Source organism: Rousettus aegyptiacus, unplaced genomic scaffold (assembly GCF_014176215.1).
Source record: "Rousettus aegyptiacus isolate mRouAeg1 unplaced genomic scaffold, mRouAeg1.p scaffold_m13_p_4, whole genome shotgun sequence".
NCBI lineage: Eukaryota > Metazoa > Chordata > Mammalia > Chiroptera > Pteropodidae > Rousettus > Rousettus aegyptiacus.
This window is the reverse complement of record NW_023416307.1, coordinates 87,378,683-87,400,709: the sequence shown is the minus strand read 5'-3', so window position 1 is coordinate 87,400,709 and position 22,027 is coordinate 87,378,683. Positions and strand designations below refer to the sequence as shown.

The window sequence follows — 22,027 nt, the reverse complement described above, 5'->3', positions numbered from 1 at the left end:
TAGTTCACTGAAGTAGACACATCTGTATTTTCATGGCATGTGCATGGTGTGTGTGTGCGTGCGTGCGTGTGTGTGTGTGTGTGTTTAATTTTGACCGTGCTGTGTATGTGTTAGCCGCTCTCAAACCCTGACTCAAGCTTGGTGGAGGTTTAATCCTGTTCCCTTGTACACGTAGACTTGATTAGTAGTTGTGGTTATCTCAGCAGAAGACAAACCGCCCTCTTCCTTGCATTGGTCGGGACCCGGGCATTGGGGAGTCAAGGCAAAGGAGAAAGAAAAGAGATTTTACATTAGTATTCTATGAAAGCCTTATTGTCTGCAGAACAAATTGATTGCTCCGGTGTACCTGTGCTTGGCACCACTGCTGTGAAAAAGAAAGGTAGGGTTGTAATCTGTTTTATTGTATTACATATTGTGACACTCCAGGAATATTTAACATGAGCTCTTTCTATGGCACGTACTATAAGTCTAACTAAAGAAAAATGATGTAAATGGATGGAAAGTATGCAGGAGCAGTGGGCTACAGCTTTGTTTACTTCAGTCTGTGAGAGTTCATCCGAATAGGATAATTTTTTCGAAGGCGTCACTGGGAACATAACTTGATTGATAACAAAACCCTATAAAGTGTTCTGAGGCACTAATCTACTTTATTGCTTGAAACGTTTGAGGCAGAGATGAAATTCAAGCTAATATTGTAAGATTTTAACCACAAGATAAATGGAAGAAGTCATAGAGGTGGTCGTGGACCTAATTAGTTTAGGGAATAATTTATAATTATTTTTCAATACATTATATTGTTAAAGATCCTACATAACTGGTACAGAGAATAGGAAGGAGATTTTCACTTAAAAAAAGAGAAATCGCATACCATCTTAAACTGTATTAAGGAAATTAAGAAATATATTTTTTACTTTATTTTTTACTAGTTCATTTGTGTAAACATTTTATAGTTTGATTCTGCTGTGGGAAAGGAAATTGCAACATTTTTTTTTCTTTTGAATTCTGTGAATGTATTTTCACATAGACACTTGGAGTGTAAAATTTAGGATTGCCCTTAATATAAATTGAATAAATGTTTTAATATTTCTCAAAACGATTGAAATATCTATGATTGGGATTTGATCTCTTGCTGTTTTCAGGCATTCTTGAATGTTTTTGTAGCTGTGCTTTTTAGGTTCTAAATCTGTACTCTTAAGGGGGAGGAGAAATTCCTCTTGTCTAAATTGCTTGTCACATGTGAACTACAAGTGCCCCTCGACTTCTCTGTTCCTGTCCTATCCTGATGATAATCGGAGTACTCGATTTAGGAGAGAGAATAAGCAAAATAGCTCATTGATTAAATTAAAGTTGTTTTCTATTTACTTTAACATTCTTGAAATTAGTATATGGTTTTACATTTTTAAAATTACATTTTACTTCCATTTAAATTATGCGAATAATTGTTCTGTACATACTTATTATATGTCATAAAAAGATCCTGATACAGAAAATCAGTGTAATCAGAGGCCGTGGACATTGGATGGACTTGCACCCAGATACATTTATAGAAAATAGGTGAATGGAGAAACACTTTTAAGCATTTGGTAAATAACGAACACAAACATACCAAATCCTGACTTAAAACATTTGTTAAAATTAGCTATGTGAGGTCATGTAATCTATAAAGGAAAGGGGATATTTTCAAAGAACTTTTGAACTCGATAGCAAAAGTAAGATTATTAAATATGTTTTCAGTTGAATATAAGGCATCAAAATGATTAGCACTATATTCTTATACATTTAGCTTTTTTATTGAAAAAAAATGTAAACCAAGAAAATCAAGAGGAAAAACCATGACTAAGAATCAAAATATTTAATTTTCTAGAATAAAATATGTCCTAAACTTTTTCTAGTTTTTAATTTTGTAATTACAAATTTTGAAAATTTTATAATCTTTCACCCTTTAAAAAGAAATCATGGCATACATATATTTAACATTTAGCCAACTCAGAATGGGAAGATAAAGGAGGGAATACCATGTAAAAGAAATTGATATTTATGTTTTATTTTCTTTTTGTTACTGTCCTACTCTTTTGGTCAAGAGGGAGGTTGATTTTGTTGTTGTTGTTGTTGTTTATCAAAGTATCCACAGTGCTTAGCACTATACCTAGCACTTAATAACTGCTTAATAAATTTTTCTTGGTCATATACCTAAAGAACATTCAACCAACAACCCCCCGCTCCCATCCCACGTTTTTCTTTCTTGTCTCTTTATCATTTCAATTTGTGCTGTGTTTATGGTAGTGAGATTTGAGCATCAGCTTTTCTTCTGAAAATATTCTATGTGTCGAAGGAAGAGGAATTCTGTGCTTTAGAATCAGCCTAAGAATCATGTTTATAGAATTGTTTTACATTCAGAGTAATTTAGATGACTGTACCTTAAATTGTTTTTTTCTCCAAACATAGACAAGCATGTCTAGACTAATATGCTTAGAGTTCTTCACCTCAAATTGCCTCTATCTTTCTTCCTCTTATGCTGACCTACTGTAATGTTGAATTTTTTTTAAAGCTGTGAAATCTCTTTCTTATTAGATTTATTTTATGGATATAAGTACATTATATTAACCAATATCAACAAATTATTTTGAACATCTAAGAAAACTGCATGTTAACTTTAGTCAAAGAGATCTAGGTATATTAAGTCTATGGAGAAAACATGTTTGGCATGTCATTATGACTATTAATTTAAGCCATGAAATGGAAGTCACTCAGGACAGCTTTAAACATGTAGATGACAATTCTGTAGACTCAGTTAATGAGCAAATGTTTTTATTATTTGGTGTCCAACATTAGCTACGGTTGGACCAGAGTGCTTGAACAGTAGTAATCTTAGAAATCAGTTACTATAAAGAGTACATTTAACAAACAAGAAAATTGAGATTTAGATTGCTACTTGGCCACTGTTATAAAACTATTTAGTAGCTGAGGTAGGGCTAAAACACAAACTCTGCCTACCTTAATAAAAAGTGATTGTTTTTTTGCATGATGTCACTTTTACCCAATTTTAATCTTCTAAAATAATAATTATGTTGATGTTAGCCAAATCTTATACTTAGAGCTACAGTAAAATTTAATTCATACTCAAATAAGTCATAAATTGAAGCAAACTGATATTACATCATTTTGTGCGCGCGCGCGCGCGCTCTCTCTCTCTCTCTCTCTCTCTCTCTCGGATTGCTCCCTTTGAATGATCTTGTGGATCCATGCATTTTTGTACTGGGAAGAGTGACAAAATATTGGGTATCACTTTTAAAAAAGATAAGAAAAAGATTTATATAAAATTATGGTATCATGTCTGTGTTAGAATAAACTTATGAATAGTGCAATCACAATAAATATACTTAAAATATACTTAAGTCTCTTAAAAGTTAATACTATATGCAGTATTTTCTTTAATAGTGTAGTTTAACTGAGCAGAGAAAGGGGACAGCCAGCTTAGTCTATTGCTGGGTAAGGAGGGACCTCTAAGGGGTGATACTAGCTAGGCATGGCCTCCTTCAAGCATAATTAAATACCAAATTGACAAATGCAAGAAATATTTTAATTCACATTGTTCATGGAAAGATTGGATTCCAGAGGTGGAGTTGGGGTTTACAGATAGGTCCCAGCAGTACATGTCAATGGGTATCTAATTTAAAGGCTGAGAAGGTCCATACAAAAATCATTGCCAAACAAGACTAGACTTGCCTTCATCCAACTGGGCTGAGATTCACAACTAGGTTTTTATTTCCAGCGGAGAAACGAGCAAGGCAGTGAAGAAACTAGTGGGTAGTAGAGGTGTGGTTCAGGAACTGGCTGTCTTGTCTCATGCTTAAAATAAGTTTATATGAAGCTTACAAGTCACAGGAGATGGCCTGTTTTTAAGCCTTTCCTTGTATTTAGTGGGGGGAAAGAAAGCTTCACACCTAGCTCTTTGGTTCAACAGTTGGACAGAGCACAGTTTTCAGGCAACCTATTTAACCTCTAATCTTCAGTCTGCCCATCTTCAGAAATGGGATTATCTGGCTCTTTAGATCAGTATGAAGATTAAATGAGAAGACACATGTATGTTGCCTGGATCATTATGTATACATATCTGATAACTTGTTATCAGGGGGGGGTGTGTGTGTGTGTGTGTGTGTATTTGTGTGTCTGAATATAAGATAGCCATTCCCTATGGCAGATGTAGTCTTTACACCACTATTGATAACAGAGGTCTTGACTAGGTAACCATAATAGGATGTAGTAGTGCTGTTTGGATATTTGGAAATGAATGATACAGACTTTTCATCTTTATATACAACATGATGAAGCTGTGTATAACTCTTACTCCTATTTTTTATCAGTCATTTACTTTCACATTTCAACCAAAAAAAAGTCTATAACTTTAATATGATATCTTCTCAAAAGTATGTACGTACTCCTTGCCTTTGTATTGACTTTATTAAAATATGTATCAAGAACTATGCAAAATTTGCAATTACCGCCTTTCCACCTCACAGTGTAAAATGCATAAGTGAATCATGGATCTCGTTTTAGAATTATAGCAAATAATTTGGAAAATGAAAATCTAGAGCACATAATGTTTAATTTGTTTAAATTTTAGCTAAAAAAATATAGCTTCAGATGTCACTCATAGTTTTCAGGCTTTTCTTTTACCCCTTTATAGAAATTACTTAGCAATTATAGGCTTTTGTAGACTGAGTCTCTTTAGGAGACTGAGGTGATCTGAGTTTGCAAATGTGAATGACGAATAAACAGCAATTAACACTTTTCCCTGGAAGGTACAGAAAAAGAGAATATTAGAAATGCCCTATGATTTGATCTGAGTTTAAATAAAGTTTTACTTTTTCATTTAGAGATAGTACTTATAATTTTAAATGACGTGATTATTTCTTCATTCTTTTTAAAATCGTATTGCTCGAAAATCAGAAGTATTAAAGTTATATCTTGTAATTATCTTGGTTTACATGATAAATTTAAGTAATTGTATTTATATTTCTTATGCTGCCAGTTTTTCAGTATTGTGTATAGAATTAAGTGATAAGAGAGAAACTAAGAATATGTATGGATAGCAACTTAGCAAAAATTCAATGCCTCAAATGTGCCTGTGTCAAACAGAAAAAAAATACTAATTCTTGACTCATGGAGCAACAATTACAATGTTGTGGTAGAAGAAAGGCAATTAGCAAGTATTAAAAAAGCAAGGAAAAACAAGCAAAAAAAAAATTGTAGAATGAGAGAAGTTCTAAAACAATTCTGATCTCCTGGGTGCTCTGCTAGGGATTAAATAGGGAGACCCATTTACCTAAAGCCATTGGAAAAGGCTTGTCTTAGGAGATGATATGTAAGCTTTGTTGGTGAAGGGAGCAAAGGAACAGCCAAGATAAGAGCCTTCCAGGAAGAAGGAACCATACATACATGTAGAGGCTAGAGGCCTGGAAAGACCAGTCTGTTCTGGAACTACAGAAAATCTCTAGCTAGAGTTAAATACTGTCTAATATAGCAGCCATGAGCCACATTGATATATGCTCTAGGTGTAAAATACACACCAATTTAGAAGACTTAATATGACAAAAAGAATGTAAAATATCTTAATCATTTTATATTGATTTCATATTGATACTGTAATATATTGGATATATTGTGTTAAATAAAATATATTTAAATTTACTTTTACTTTTTAAAAATATAACTACTAAAAAATGTAATTATATTTGTAGTTCTCATTACATTTCTGTTGTACAGCACCTTAGTCAGTGTAATGAGCAAGACACTGAATGACTTGAGATAAGATAGCTTAGATTCACTGGAGCCATTACAGGGCCCTGAACTGGAATAAGCGGGCTAGAAAGTAATTCTCTTACTTGTTTTTGTTCATATTTGTTATATATTTACATAGCTAACACATATTTCAATGTTTAATATTAGAAGTGTTTTACATCTTTATTTAGAAGTTTGGTGAAGTTTTTGTGACCAGAAATATGCCATAGGATATTTCACTTACTGTTTATATTAGTTAGCCTATGGTAAAATTAGTTTCATTATATGTCATTTCACTTAAAGTCAAAGTTTCCTAAAACCTATCAACAGTGTTTAGTGAGGATGTACCATAGTTTAGTTTTTTTAAAACTGTTTTTGCTTTTTTTGCTCTAGAGGGAAAAATATAATTTGTTTGCTGTAGAATCTGCTTCCATTTATGAATACTTAGAGGATTCTAGCCACAATGCTATGTATTTTACATGTTTTATTTCACTAAATCTTTTTTACAGCCCTGTTAAATAAGGTAACGTTATCCTCAGACTCTCAGACAAGTTAATATCTTAACTAAGATTCAGAGTTCGAACTCTTAGCTTCAGATTGTTATCCACTTTTTAGATCTCTTTGAAATTTATTTTCACAGAATTCTGGTGAGCATTTACATGGTCACCATATTTTTCACTGTAAAAAGCAAAGGCCATTTGAAATTTAAAGTCTTCAAGATTTGAATTTTAAAGTTTTTTTTAAAAAATTACTTTTTTTAGTGACATTAAAGTTAATCACTGTTTTATTGCTGACAGAGCTGATACTTTTAGGTAAATTAATAATTTTATCTCTTCTAGTTGAAAATTTTTTTTAAATCAGATAGTACTCCTGGAAGCTCTCATTGTATAGCATAAGTATCTGGTAGTTTGCTTTTTAATGATTTTTATAAACAGTGAATTAGTAGAATAGTGGAATCAATAGGCCTATTTTGGCTAAGCAATGTCATGTAACTTAACATACCAAGTCATAGTAAAATACATAAATATATGATTCTGCTTTAGATTTCAGATTCTGTTAATTAGGAATTAAATATGCCAGATACTTGGTATGTAGTAGTATTATATAAAAGCTTATTTAAAATATTTGCGTATCCAAAACATTGTAGTGCTACTTACTTTAGTTTTCATGATACTGTTTGATTTTAGAAAAGATAGATTTTGTCTAATTAGCGTAAAGTTATATTAAAACAGTTGTGTAAATGATCATCGGTATCTACTAGATATATAAATAATAAGTAGCACAAAGAGGTTAAAAGTAAATTAACATTTCTAGAAGATTTGTGTTGGATATTTTATAAAACTTTATTTAATCTTCATAACCATCTGATTAGATTAGTTTGCATCATACATACTATGATGATAGTTACAGAGCTAGTGGATGAGCCCCAGTGTTACTGTTTTTAAAGCTCTTGGTATATTTTAGAAATGAAAGCTGGAAGTAGTTTTTGATTATACAGTTTGTTGGAAGTTGTAATAAAAGCTCTTTCAGAAGTGAACTGTGGAAAATCTGACTCTTAGATTTTCTTCATTTTAAATTATTGAGATTGATAGCTAGTTTGATAGAGTGGTGTTTAGTCTTATGAGTAGCCAGTACAGTAAAACAGTTTACGAAGTCAAGTTTCTCAGTCCTTATTTTCTGTTGTTACTCTCAATTTTAGCTTGTTACATTCACCAATCATCTTTTATCCCCAAGGCTCATCACTGATAACACGAAAGTATAAATACTTAACACCACAAAATATAAATATTACCCTCTACAATTATAGAAGTGTGTTTCCTGTTGGCATTTTTTTTTAATAACTAAAAACTGGTTATTAAACAGATTTTAAGAAGTTTTAGTTATGTTTATCCTTTCCTAGTAATAATATTACTAATAAGATTTGACTGGTATCAACTATCCAATGACCATTTTTCTTGATTGATTATATAGTTTAGAGATTTGAGACATATTCTTACTGAGTTTTGTTCCAATGTGCATGCTTTAATCTATGATTTTTGTTCTTCCATTTCTCTTGCTGTACAACCTCCACCTAGCCCTTTTATTCTGACAGTGTATTCTAGTCAGTTCTACTTCACAGTGTTTATGCTACCAAATAATATATTTAGACAAAAATATTGCTAAATATAGGGACTTTTCTTAGTACATTTTAGTTTTTTTTAAGTGTATTGAGGGAGGTTTTTTTTTTCCTTCCCCTATGTCACTCTACCTGAGAACATTTTGGTAATGTACCTACTTTTTTGCGAGGTGAGGGGGAAAGACACTTTACTTGGTAAAGTCAACTTTGGTAATTATTTTGTAGCAAACTCCTGTTTACCGTTAGACTCTTCTGGGATAATACTAGGTTTTTGATTTTTAAAGTTTGAATGGTATTCTCTTATGTAAATGGAAACTTATCAACTTATCAACCATTTCGATGAGTATATCATAAACCAAAAAACTCACTCAAGCATTAGGTTAGAGTGATATTGTTTAAGGGATATTCTTCCCTTTGTAATTTATTTCAAAAATAGGCCGAATTCCTTTAGGTGCTGCAGGATACTCAGAATAGAGGAGAAGATATTGGTTAAAGAAGCGGAGGAGTTCTTAAAAAAAAGTTGCTTTTTAATCCTGGGTGAGGTTTGTTTGTACCATCTCAGATGTAAATGGACAATATTTTTAGTCATCTTCCGCCCCTTGCAATTGAAAATATGAGTGTAACTTTTGACTTTCCGGAAACTTGACTATAGTCCCTCAGTATCTGTGGGGGATTTGTTTGAGGACCCTACACAGATACCAAAATCTGTGAATACTCAAGTCCCTTGCATAAAACGGAATAGAACAATACATAATCGGCCCTCCGCATCTGCGGATTCCCAGCCAGGGATTGAAAATGCTGTTTTCCATTTGCAGTTGGTTAAATCCTTGGATGTAGAACCTGCAGATAAAGAGGGCTGACTGTATATTTGTTGAAAAACTCTGCCTGTAAGTGGGTGCATGCATTTTAAGCCTGTGTTGTTCAAAGGTCAGCTGTATTTTTATTTCCTTTTGATATCCATGATAATTATCTCTGAAGCTTAACTGCAAAAAAAAAAAAAAATTAAAAAAAGGAACGATGCTTGCAAAGTCTCCCTTTTGCAGGTGAGAAAGATGAAAAAAGGCGTTTTATTCCATCTAGAGTGAGATTACTCTTTAAAGAAGTATCAATCCTAGAAGATGGAGAAAAGAAAGTGGAATGATTAAGTTTAGCTAAACTAAAAATATTCTCAAGAGAAACTTTAAGGAACTAAAATAATTAGAGCCTGGGGAGATGCAGTAGAACCTTAAGGAGAAGCTAATTGAACCACCTGGTTTTCAATGAGTAAAGTGAGACACAAAAAGATAGTAATAGCACATGGTCACTTTTTTTCTTTCTTCACTCTCTCTCTCTCTCTTAGCCCCAGAGTTCCAGGGTTTGGTCCATAAGACCAGATTCATTGAGTTCCCTCTGTTGATCCTACCCAGGTCCTTCCTGTCAATAGGAAGATACATTTTACATGACATGCAGGAAGGGATTGAGTAAGAAGTAGTTCACTCAATGGGAATACATGCTTAAGGACTAGAGTAACTCTTGACTATTGCCTTAGGCTCCTGGCACTAAGGTCATAATTTTAACCCACTCAATGGATGTAACTCTGACTCTGAAGTGTTAGAAGTGCTCTTGAGTTTCATAGTCCAGATTTATGTCATCTTGGCAAAATTACAATGTGAAAGAAATCAAGAATGGACAAGGAAATAGGCTACCTGTGTTCTTCCATTGTTCCTTTTTTCTTGATTGAGAGGAAGACCAATATTTTGTTTTACTTTTCATGTGAAAAGAATAATGAGTCTTTATTTCTTTTCTAATGGCCATGGTCTAAATAAATTGTCATTTTTTAAATATGAGAAATCATTTTTAACAACAGAAAACTTCAGTTTCTTGTGCACACAAACATGTGTATAGAATATACACGTTCATGTAGTGACTTCAGAATCAGTTAAACTGCTCGGCTAATATGAAAATAAAGATTTTTCTACTTTTAAATTTAATAGATTAGAAGGAAATGATAAAACTAATTAAACTGTGACGTTCTTCAACATCAGTAAGTTTCACAGCTGCAGGGATAACGTGATGAAAGGACATGTTCAGCCAGATGGCCTGTGCTGGCCTCCTTCCCATTCTTGCAAAAGATATGTTATTCACGCCCAGGGTAGCTCAGGGAAAGAGCTGATTATGGAATTAAAACAACCAATGTCCAATTAACCCCTGTTTTGGTCAATGTTTTCTACACAGTTTGGATAATTGGCATACTTTAGTTACATCAAGGGAAGCAGCTGGTTTATTGGTTAGTTCAGGCTCCTGGGAATAAGAAATCTGAAATTCTGCTATCAGCTATGCCCCTACAAATTCTGAGATGACCTTGAACATCTTATTTACCTCTTTGTGTCATTAACTATTCCCATTTGAAAATTAGAGGTATATATTGCCCTTATACCATGCACGAGGTGGAGGGACTACAGGAAAAGTGAGGGAAAAGAATGTTGATTATCTGTAGAGTCCTTAGGGCCATGGATTAAAAGGTACAGTTCGTCTTATATAGTATTACCACAGTATCTTAGGGATGCTTGTGATTGCACAGGACAGAAGCCCACTCAGCAAGCTCAAGCACAGGAGGATTTATTAGAGACATGCAGTAGGCTCCTCAGGATACCAGCAGTGGGTGTGCATTGCACTTCTTTGAAACTGAAGAACTGTTTGGCAGTTCTGGCTGTCTCTCCTCTCTTTTCCTTTTGCCTTCCTCATCTCTGCTTCTCTGCACCTACTTTTTTTTTTTTAATATATTTTTCTTAATTTTTCAATTATAGTTAGCATTACAACTTACGAAGTGATCACCCCGATTAATCTAGTACCCATCTGACACCATACATGTTTACTACGGTATTATTGACTACATTCTTTATGCTGTACTTTGTATCCCCATGACTATTTTCTACTTCTTAATCTCTTCTCCTTTTTCACCCAACTCCCAAACCCCCTCCCATCTGGCTGCCATCAAAACGTCTGTATCTATGAGTTTGTTTTGTTTGTTTTGTTCTTTAGATAACACCTGTAAGTGAAATCATATGGCATTTGATTTTCCTGTCTTACTTTCTCCACTCAGCACAATATCCTCTAGGTCTATCCACATCATTGTAGATGGCAAGATTTCATTCTTGTTTTATGGCTGAGTGATATTCCATTGTATTCCATTGTATATGTGTACCATCTCTTCTTCATTAATTCATTGATGAACATCCAGTTTGCCTCCATATCTTGCCTATTGTAAATAATGCTGTAGTGAACATATGGATTTACATATCCCATTGAAGTACTGTTTTGGGTTTGTTTAACTAAATACCCAAAAGTGGGATTACTGGGTTCTTCTTTGTCTCTTGTTATAGTCTTTGTTTTAAAGTCTATTTTGTCTGGTATGGGTATTGCTACCCCAGCTTTTTATTTGTTTCCTTTTTTATGAAATATTCCATCCCTTTACTTTTAGTCTGTGTATGTCTTTTAATCTGAAGTGAATCTCTTAGAGGCAGCATATATCATGGTCTAGTTTTCTTATACATTCAGCCACCCTATCTTTTGATTGGAGCATTTAATCCATTTACATTTAAATAATTGTTAATAGATATGTAGTTATTAACATTTTGTTATTCATATTTTTGATCTGTTTTCTTCTTCTTCTTCTTCTTCTTCTTAAAGAAATCTTTCGAATATTTCCCGTATAACTCATTTAGTGTCGATGAACACCATTAGTTTTTTCTTGTCTGGGAAGCACTTTATCTGTCCTTTGATTCTAAATGATAGCTTTGCAGGGAATAGTACTCTTGGTTGTAGGTACTTACTTTCCATCACTTTGAATATTTCCTGCCAATTCCTTCTGTCCTGCAAAGTTTCTGTTGAGAAATCTGCTAATAGTCTTATGGGAAAATCCTGTAGGTAACTAACTGCCTTTCTCTTCCTGCTTTTAAGATTCTCTTTTTGTCATTCAGCTTTGGCATTTTGATTATCATTTATCTTGGTGTGTGTCTCTTTGCGTTTATCTTGTTTGGGACTCTCAAACAAGATATCTATTTCCTCGTGTATCTATTTCCTTCGCCAGATTAGAGAAGTCATCCATCATTATTTCTTCAAATAAGTTTTCGGTTCCTTGCTTTCTTTCTTTTCCTTCTGGTACTCCTATGATGCAAATGTTTATATGCTTGATGTTTTCCCAGAGGCCTCTTAAATTATCAGCTTTTTTTTTGGATTATTTTTTCTTGTTGCTGTTCTGAATGAGTGTTTTCTGTTACCTTATCTTCTTAATTGCTGATTTGATCCTCTGCTTGTTATAATCTACTGTTGATCCTTCTAATGTATTCTTCATTTGTTATTCTTCATTTGCGACTGGTTCATTTTCATGTTTTTTTTTTTTTAATCTCTTCGTTAAAGTTCTCATTGAGTTTAGCTACTCTTTCCCTAAGTTCTTTGAGTATTTTTATAACCAGTGTTTTGAACTCTGCATCTAATAGATTGCTTGTCTCCATTTTGTTTCGTTCTTTTCTGGAACTTTGTTCTGTTCTTTCATTTAGAAGGTGTTTCTTTGTCTCCCCATTTTAGCTGCCTCCCTGTTTGTTTCTGTGTATTAGGTAAGGCTGCTATGTCTTAGTAGATTGGCCTTATGTAGTAGGTGTCCTATGGCACCCATTGACACAGTCTTCTCTGGTCACCTGGGCCAGTTGCTCCAGATGTGTCCCTTGTATAGGTTGTGTGTGCCTTTCTGTTGCAGTCAAAACTTAGTTGCTGTTTGCTCATCATTGGGAGATGCTGATGTGTGAGGACTGGCTGGTAAGGGGCTGACCCTATAGAGCAGGATTCAATTAAGCAGGGTCCTGGTACCCAGAGTCTGCCTTTCGGGTGTGTCATCCTATGATGCAGTGAGGGATGATGCTTCAGCTGGGTCTAAAGCCAGCCATGGGGCATGCCAGCCCCGAGGCATTCTGAGAGTGTCCCAGTTGCAAGCCATGTTTAGCTACAGCCTATGCCCTACCTTGGCCATTGGGCAAGAGTCACCAAGGAATCCACAGATGGCCCCACCTTTCCTGTGCTTGGAAGTGCCTTGAGAGGCCAATCTGAAACCAAGGCTGGCTGCCGCTAGTGCCAGGTTTGGGGCTGCTCAGCAAGAGCTACAGGGCACACTGAGGCCAGATGCTGCTTGTTTTTGAGTTGTGCAAACCTTTGAAAGATTTTAGGAAAGTTTGCAGCATGAGCCAGGGCAGGCCATTTGTATGGAAAAGCCACTGGAAGTGGCTTGGGTAGGCTTGCAAATTATGTGGGGCAGGGTCTCACCCTGTGTGGGGTGTGACCAGAGTAAGCCAGTTTGATGGAGACTCAGATACGGCTGCCAGCTGCCTCTGCTCAGCAGGAAGGGCTTGGGCTCAACAAAGAAGCAATGTCTTCTGCTAGCACTTCTTTCTGGGAGAAAGCTGACCTTCCAGCCCTTTCCCTGAATCCTGACAATTCAATTCCTCCCTGGATGTTTCTTGTGCCTGTTGAGCTGCTGCCCCAGTGCTGGAGCTCAGTGTGAGAGAGTCCATCAGTGAGTGATTCGTGTACGAACCCCTTAAGAGGAATGTCTGCATCTCCCATAGCCCTCCATCTTATTCCGCCACAGTCTCCGTGGGTTTTTACAGCCAGAAGTTCTGGGGAGTTCTCTTCCTAGCTGGAGCCCTGGGCTAGGGAGCCAAGTGTGGGGCCAAGACCCTCTCTTCTCTGGAGGGGCCTTCACAACCAAGTAATCCATCCAGATTTTTAACTACTACACATGGGTATGGAACTAGCCCAGTCCAAGTCTCCCTCCCTCCTAGTTCCAATCCAAGTCCCCCTCTTCGTAGCCTCAGGATGGCCTCTTGTATATGTCCCCAGTTGTAACTTCTGTTCAACTATACATTAGGTGAGTCCCAGTGATGGTTGTTTTGCAGTTTAGTTGTAATTTTGATGTGGCTGTGAGAAGAGACAAACACAGTATTAACCTACTCTGCCATCTTGATCAGAACTTCCTATTTCATTCTTTCAACATTGACTACTTTCTGTACTAATTTATTAGATGTGGCCTCATTAAAGCAAGCCAAAAAATGAAAGTTTTCAGTCTCTTAGAATTCCAGATCCCAAGAGAGAAAATGAAGTGGGCCAATTTTGTCTAGTTCCCAAAGTTGGTTCTATTACCCTTGTGGCTAATAGACCGGGAACAGGTTCTATAAGAAAAAGATAGAGGTAAGAAATAAATGATAGGCATCTTTTGTATAAGAAACTACTCACTGGTTTAAGTGAATATGTGTTACAAAATTATAAAATTAATTAGGGAAGTTATTAAATTATTTTACAAATCCAAAGTAATGTTTTGTTGTTGTTGTTGTTGTTTTTTTCATGAACTATAGGGAATATATCAAAGCTTTTGACAGATAATTTTGAGTGCCTCTAAACTGTCAGGCATGGAGATACAAATGCAGAAGACAATCCCACCTCTTAAGGAACTGTATGTGGGGGTGACTGGCGAGTGAAGTAAAATTTTTTTGAGGAAGTCCTGTGTTCTGGGGCTATATCCATGAGTAATAGAATAGTTAACATTAATCAAGTGCTTAGAAAATGTCAGGTGTTGTACTAAATGTCTAAGAATTTTACATGCATATTGCATTTATTACAACACCTTATGAGGTAGATAACTATAATGATTCCTATTTTACACCTAATGAAACTGAGCCCCAGAATGGATGGGTAACTACCAAAATCAACCTACTAAGGAACTGCAGAATCAAGAATACAGACTCTGCTAAAGTATTGTGCTTTGTTGCCTTTCTAATAAAAATGAGATTTCAAATAATGGAGACAAAGTTTTAGAGTAAGAAAAGTAACCCAAAGTTGTCAAAGTGCTACAAAAGTATTTGCCTTACCAAATGTTTCCAAATTCACTTTTGTTATAATGTGTGGCAATTTAATATAGTAGGAAAGTCTAGAAATCAGAAGACCCTAATATGGTTTTGGATGCCACTTACTGGCCAATTTAACCACTTAATTGCTCCTATTCTTGTTTGTTAAAATGTAAATGAAGATAATATAATATTAACCAACCCTTTGAGGAGAAACAAAGAAAATATATCTTGGTATTTCATTTGAGGAAGAATTATGGCTTAAAGCAGTTGGGAAAAAATCAGGGATTTTTTTTTAATGTATAGTGAACTTGGAAGGAGTGAATATTTTGTGACAGAGAGCTCCCAGGAGCTTTTATACACTGCTTTGGCCAGTCAAGAACTTGTAAAGAATTGCATCTTTGTAGCACCTACCACAAACTGGTGCCCAGGAGCATTTTTATTCCTTTGTCTGCCCTTTGCTAAACTCTTGTCAGCAGTGGAATTTAGCTCTTATCTGGACTTTTAACAAGGTGGTAAACTAAGTCAGTAGAATATAGCAGGTATTTTCTAGTGTTCGAAGGATAATTGAAGGATTAGCTTTGCTTTCTGTGTCTCCAAAAAGACCAGTGGATCAGACTAACTGGAGAGAGATTATAGCCCATTGCAGGGAAGAATTTTATACCGTTGGAGTTGTGCAAATATGGAACAGTTCTCTGAATAATGTATAACCCTTATTGAGCACCTGCTTGGTGCACAGGCACTGTGCTGAGAACTGTATGAACATTGTTATATTTATTCCTCTCAGTAGCTCTGTGAAATAGGTATTCGTTTTTGCACATTTATAAATAAAACTTTTGAGAGTAGTTAACTTGCCCAAGATTAAATAATTGGTAAGTGGAAGAACCAGAAATTAAATGCAGAGCCATTTGATCCCTAAAGATACCGCCTTGGAAAATAGTCCAGAGTCACTAGAGGTTTCCAGAAATGAACTAGACAGCTAGAGTTAGCAGATAGTCTATAAAGGTGTTTACACACCAATTGGGATGATTGGTTAGTCAGATGATCTTTTAACTCTTTTCTAACTTTTAAATTCTATAACCTTATCACGTTTGTAGAATCAATTTGCAAGGTGTACTGTAAAATCATTATAGCAAACAGATTTCTCTAAAAATTAGCTGCTCTGCAAATTTTATATTAATTTGTATTCCCAGTATAATGAAAGCTAAGGTGTTTGTCAGTTTAGCTTTAAAAAGAAGTCACTAGTCCAAGTGAATAAAGTGCCCAAAAAAATTAAAAAAAAAAAAAAAACAATGATAGACAAGGAAATTAATTTGGTAGTGTAGTATCTTTAAGTGCCTAAATAAATACCTTTTCATATATAACATTTGTTTTTATTATAAGAGAATATCTTACTGTACATTTTAGAAAACTGGGTTTCTTAAATCTTATACATCTACATCAAAGTTAGATATTTTCTGGACCTGCACGATTTCTTAGCCTCCTCAAACCTGAGAAACATTATTTAGGTTTAATAACATGCCACAAAGCAGGAAGGGACCTGAAGCTTACCCCTTCAATATAGGTCAAAGGAGTGAAATTCCTTGATTTTATGTTGCTGCTAACAGCAACATGCAGATGCTGCAAGACGTAGAAAAGCCATGGCAATGATTTGTTGACTCTTCTTGCATCAGTCTTTAGGAGTTGCTTGGGTAACTTTTGTTTTTGTTAAATTATTTAGTTTTTAGTTTATCAGGTTTAATTTTACTACTTTCACATTTTCTAATTAAATCATTTCATGGTAGAATATTGTTTTTATTTAGCCAAACACAGTGAAAGCTAGCTCCTACTTAATACTCTTCCAAAAATATAGATTCAAATGAAAAAGATTCCCCTAAGAATAGCTTTGACCAATTTGATTTAATCTGTCACACAATTTAAAGGGTTCTAACTCTTTAACATGGGATTATTATTTATTTCAGTGATTGATTTTCAAAATGGACACAGGGAAACAGTTTCTCCCATTTTGATTGCTATGGTACAAAGTTAATTCATAAAGGCTCTCCCTATTTTATTATAACTTTTTTAGGATTAGTTTGATTTGTCTCATTTTATGGAATAAATCTTTCAATATGATACTTCATTTCTTATTGCATCTCTGTTGTAAGAAAAATTAATGTGTAATATTTTAATGTTAACAGATTTTTTTCAACTTTCTTTAGAGTTCGAGAGGGAAACGTGTATTTTAAAACATTTGCTCATTTTTGGTATGGTCTATGGGCATATTAGATCTTATAAACCTTGACTAAGGTGACACTGATTAAAGGAAATTAAATGAATATGATCAGTCAGGTGTTAAAATAAAGATCCTCTTGTAAAAATTTTACAATCTTTTACAAAATATATATATATGTATTTTTAAGTGTTTAAACCTTTTTTTTATATATATATAACAGGACACTAGTCACACATGATTTCCAATTCCACAGACCTTCCTGTGTATGATAAAATACTTTATTATTCTTTAATTTTCTGATTTTTTTTGTTAGTTTATGTCTTGAATTTGAAACCAAACATTACAAGTAGCATTATCATATCATTTTAAATCTTAAGGTAACATCTCTCATTTTACAGACTAAGGCTTCAAGAGGTTGACTTGTCGCATGTTTTATGGGGAATGTTGTCTCTGCCAGGTACTGAGACATAAGGGTGACAAAGACGTAATCCTTGCCCATAAGGAGTTTACACTCTGGGTGAGGGCCAGGCATAAACAAACCAAAATACAATTTTGTAATGAGGTTAAAGAAAGATCTACTGAGTGCTGTGAAGTTCCAGAGATGAGAAACTGTCCTTAGATTGGCGGTCAGGTAAGGCTGCCCAAGTCAGGGTGAATCCTTAGCTAAGACTTAGAGAATAAAGATGTTATATGGCAAATGGGGCTTTACTATAGGATTCAAAATTGCATTATATGATGTATTTTTACGTCTTATACATTTTATCAAATGATGATGAAAGTAGAGATTGTGTGGGCTAATGGGGGGGACACTAAGCAGAGGTTCTTCACTCTTTATTCTATACCACATTATTTCTCCCACTGTTATTTCTTAGTTTATCCTCACATGTGATGACAAGAATATAAAACAAATGATTTATTTTATATAAATTCTATAATTGAAAGCATGCTAAGGATCAAAACAACAAAGCAATATATAAACAGTATGAAATATTGATTTAAAAATTTAAGTAATTGATACTAAAGTTGGACAAACTAAACAGAAAAGTGATAAGTATAATATATGTGTGTCGTTCCACATATCATCATTCTATCACAAAAAAAAATGTATATTTTATGAGATTGAGATCCTCATAAGCTAAAGAATTTAATTTTTTGGTGTTAAAATGTTTTAACTTTATTAAATAATAATAATAGATAATTTTTTTAATGATCTTTATTATGAAGTAAAAATGTAAAAAAGTAAAAATATTTTTTGTCTAATAAGTCACAAAAGCCTTGTTCTCTAGATTGCTATTCTTGTTTTCTCTCCAGCTCATAGAAATCTATTCAAAAGACTCCTTATACTCCCTCTCCCCACAGTATATATCTATGTTTTAATGTCATGTACCCTGTTAAGGGCCACATGCAAGCTGTCCCTACTGTACATACTGAACATGCTTGAGATATGGATAGCAGCAAAGCTAGGTCTCAGATTGGCAATTACTGGCTACAGTTACTAAGATTATTACTGCAGACATTTGCCTATGTGTACAGATGGGCAAAATAGAGGTCAGGGAAGCGTATGGGTGGCAATTTCTTCAATAAAAAGGAGATCATTTAAAGTAAATAGCCTACTGATGGTATGCCACTAGCTTTATCTTCCTAGTTGAGGAACATATTTTAATGTTACCTGTTAATAGTTAAAAACAGAAATTCTCTAGGTACATCATGCATATTGTTTTTTGTTAATTAATCCCGTCAGGTTTATTGACTTCATAGTGATAGATATCACTATGTTTCTCTTGCCATGTGTTGTGTTTATAGTGCTATTTCTCTGCCACAGAATGACTAAAATCTTCAATCTAGAAAGCTTTGTGGTCTGGGCCATTATGGGCATGAGTGATATCATAACGTTTACCATTTCTAGAAAATTAAGTTAGAATTCATGGATCACTCATAGCAAGGCTGTACTTCACTCAGGCAGCATATAAAGAAAATGTAGTTATTAGTTGATAAGTTATTCCTCTAAATAGACCTTAATAGTGTATTTTATAAAGAATTCTATTTAAAAGAAAATGTTGGTAGATTTTTGTGTTGAAGCTTGATGTACAAATTAGTGTCCATAACTAGTATATACCCACACTTTATTTCTGCCTGGTAAAGAAGATTCAATTTTCAGTGGTATTTGTTTTGCTATTTTTATGTATGATATGTGTGTGTGTGTGTGTGTATAAATATATAATATATATGATTCTGCAATAGTACAATTTTTGTATTTTTGTTCAAACCTATTTAATTCACGAAAAGATAATTTTGCAAAATGAAAAATTGATAATTGAGAACATTTACTTGCACATGAAGCTACAGTAGGTGATACTCGATTTAACAAGGAAAGTTTTTATATTATAAATTTACCTCAATAGCATTATGCATCCTTAAAAAAAGATTTCTTGATCAGACTACTTCAGTAAGAACATTCATCACATAATTCTTAGTTTCATAAATTTAATTTAAGATAAATTTAATATTTTGTTTAAACAACTGAAACCAAAAGCATGGTTTGTTAGATAATTGCAGTGTTTAAGAATATATTCCATTAAAAATCACATTTATTGCTGATGTCGGTAACCAAAGTTTATTCCTATAGGTATACTTTGGAAAGTATCATGGGAGACAGTATGAATACATTATAAAACTTCCCTGGTTGAACCAATTTTTAGCAGTTAAATCTGTAGCAGTTAAATCTGTGTTTTCAAATCTGTGAAATGGCCCAAGATACTGAGGAATGTATAATTAATTTTCATTTCAACTGGTATAAAGGTTTGGTGGTGCAAGCAAGCTTAGTTGATTCAGAGACCTGCAAGTTAATTTCAGAATTGTCACATAGCAGTGATCAGTTATAATAAACAAATAAATATGTAAGCATACATACATATACATACACACATGTAAAAACTCATGATTCTGAAACACACACCTGTTTTTTTCTCTTATTCTAGGATCCAATGCAACATTTTTAGCAGAATGTGCTTTGTAACAAAAAGTACATGAAGATCTTGTCTTCAAAGATGGGGAACATATTTAAAACAGAGTGTACCCTGTGAGTAAATGCAGAGTGTCTAGTAAGTGTACCAGAAACCCCAGGAGCTTTGATCAAATGCCAGCTGTTGTATCAGTTCTGTTGGTAATCTTTCTTACTGATCTGTGACCTTGACCTTGTGCTTGTGTCTATATGTCAAATCTATTTTTAGGGATGGGGAGACCATAGTTGAGTTTAACAAGATTTATGCCCCAATCTCAAAAGATTGTGTGTGTGTGTGCACATGTGCGCGTGCACGCACACACACACATACATTTTCCATTATATTTTATATTTTGATAAAGATTAGAAAATATTATGCTTTTGAAACTGATAGGAAACACTAGTTACTATGAAGAGCTGTCAGAAAAGGTTAGGTTAAGCTATACTCTCTGTTCATTTTATATTTAAACCTTTTTTCACACTTACGTGCTACCAAAATAATTTGTTAATGATTATGTTTCTTCAGAGAACATTTACTGTTTTTGAGAACAGTAAAAGACAGTGAACACATTAATATTAATGCTAAATAAATATCATGTGTATTCTTTATCATACAGTTATGTTCCTAGGTTTGTTTGATTGTAGTTAGAATTTTATTTAACAATTTCTAGTTTTCTGTGTTTTCAAGATAATGCAACCCAGCAACTAGGAAGATATTGCATTTTTTGGAATAAAAATTGGCAGTTAAGTTCTTTTTCTAGATAACCTTTGTGTCTGTGCATCTTTTTAGTTTACAATTTCCAACTTTTTTATCTTAATTTTGATTTAAAATTAATTTTTTATAAATTGTATAGGCAGAGTAAATGGATGGTAGATATTATTGAACCTAATTTACATACATAAGCCTTCTGAGGGTAATTTGGAACAAAGAAACCCTTATCAATTCACTTTATCAATTATAGGGGATATTCATATCTATCACCAAGATAATTATTTCACCTCTCTCATGAATTTATGTAATTAGAGATCCTAAATCTTTACTGTTGCACTTTATTCAGTATATAGCCATTGTTAGATAAGCAAAAGCTCCAGTTTGAGTATGTATTTAGCTTATAAATAAACATGTTTGAAATTCTGTGACCCCATTGAAGAAAGTAATGAAGATAAATAACTTTTGAGGATTGGACGGGTAAAAGGTATGGCTATTTTAGAATCATTTCCTTACCCTGGAATTCACTAAAAAGACTATAATGCATATTGGTCATGGCTATTTCCACAAAGATGATATTTTTGACAGCAATATCATCTCTTTGGTTAAAATGCATGTCATTTTTATCAACTACAATTTGACAAATTACTTGGAATCGTAGGAATAAAATTTTAGAATTGAAGAGATCTTCAGATACATATGTCCTTGTGTTGAACACTCAAGTCAGTCAAGCATTAGTGTGTCCTAGTGAGTCCCTTTTAATAGAAAATGTGAGTGACATTATTTTACTCTGATGGAAGCGGCCGACAGCAAGTTAAAGCTGATGGACCTGGAAGTTAGGAGCAAATTTGGCCTTTGGCAAAAATATATGTCCCTCAGGTTGCAGTGAAGAGCAGTCCGGACAACTGTTTTACTCACTGCAGTTTCAGTGATTTCTGTTACCAATCTCTGAAGACACTTTACATCTAAAATGAGGACCCCTGGGAGAGGGCAAGAAGCTATTATTGTCTAATTTCAAATGTCGAGGCCCTCAGTTGAACAAAATGTTTTTAGCTAAATTTGTTTTATTGGCACCCATCAAATTGTACAACCACACATTCATCTTTTGATAAAGATATTACTACAAAGAAAGGTGTTACCTTGGAATTCAAATTATGTCCAAGAATATATACTAATTTTGATTCCTTTTTTTTCCAAAAATTAGAAATACTATAAATGAAATTTCAGGCCTACTTTCCTACTATGTAGTTATTATTTCCTGCTGTGAAATGGTAGCAATTGAATGTTTCTTTTATTCTTTTTCTTAATTTTTTTTAAAAACTAAATTTATAAA

The 22,027-nt window shown here is 33.9% G+C and overlaps 1 protein-coding gene across 6 annotated transcripts in view; it reads left to right on the top strand.

Annotated features, from left to right (window-relative positions):
• NRIP1 (nuclear receptor interacting protein 1) overlaps nucleotides 1-22,027 on the top strand; it is an 87,226-nt gene that overhangs the window by 53,071 nt on the left and 12,128 nt on the right. For 4 of the 6 annotated variants that reach the window (XM_016164048.2, XM_016164044.2, XM_016164050.2 and 1 more), the window contains one exon: nucleotides 19,963-20,063. The exons of 1 other annotated variant lie outside the window; for it this stretch is intronic. The gene's annotated coding sequence lies outside the window, so the exon portion shown is untranslated. Of the gene's footprint in view, nucleotides 1-19,962; nucleotides 20,086-22,027 lie in introns of all 6 variants that reach the window. One more of the 6 variants, XM_036220022.1, reaches the window with a different exon arrangement.